The sequence below is a fragment of the Haliaeetus leucocephalus genome, unplaced genomic scaffold, assembly GCF_000737465.1.
Source record: "Haliaeetus leucocephalus isolate CR32 unplaced genomic scaffold, Haliaeetus_leucocephalus-4.0 Scaffold146, whole genome shotgun sequence".
Classification (NCBI taxonomy): Eukaryota; Metazoa; Chordata; class Aves; order Accipitriformes; family Accipitridae; genus Haliaeetus; species Haliaeetus leucocephalus.
The window spans coordinates 1,883,363-1,884,277 of NW_010972582.1; positions in this window are offsets into that span (position 1 = coordinate 1,883,363).

Genomic DNA, 915 nt, shown 5'->3' on the forward strand with positions numbered 1-915 from the left:
GGGCGCTGGCAGGGCGCGAGGCGCCTCCGACGGCCGGCTCCTCAGGGCCGCCCGCCTCCCCTTCCTGGGCGCTTTCCCCTCACACCGCCTTCGAGCCTCTGCCACGTAGACGGGGGCCAGAGGCCGCCGCAGCCTGCCCGATAGGCGCCTGCCCTCTCCTCCGTGGCAACGGGACCGCTTTGAAGGTGTGCGGCGGCGTGCGGCTGCACAGGCGAACACCCGCCTTCGCCTTCTCCTCTGCGAGGCAGAGCTCGGTGTGGAGGTCTGTCCTCACCATCACCCGGGTTGAGGGGGTGGTTTGAAGGTGAGACAAGAGAGTTAGGGTTTCATTGACTTGAAAAAGAGTGAAATTCATCGTAAAACTGGCAAGTTACTTATTCTGCTACGGGCAGGGTGGCGAAAGGCGGGTGCCTACACAGTGTTGAGGGAGACCTTCGATTTTCAAGCTTAGTGTGCACATGATACTCATGGAAAAGATTATCTTCTGCAGGCTTATCATTAAATCTTTCCTATTTTGGCCAAGGTTGGGTTGGATTTCATTATCGTTAGATAATTCTAAATGAGCAACAGGGCTACTTACTGTATAATACTAAGTGTGTCCAAGTGCTGCCCTGGTTTGGTCTCCATTGCTGCATATCATAATTTTATACAGAATTGGGAACCTAATGCCTGTCTTTGGGTAGGATCGTTAGCTGCTTTGATATGTGATTTCTTTCATAAAAGGTAACCCAAAAGGTAAGTTTGCACCCAGTCATTAAGAAATTCATCTTTAGGTAGAGGGGATATCACCATGCTACTAACCTAAGACAAAAAGAGTCCCTTTTCTAGGTTAGAAGCAAAATAACTTTACATGAATGCTAATGGTTTGTGTGGATGTGTATCACAGTAAAATTTTGAAGTAAAAAATAATGAAAT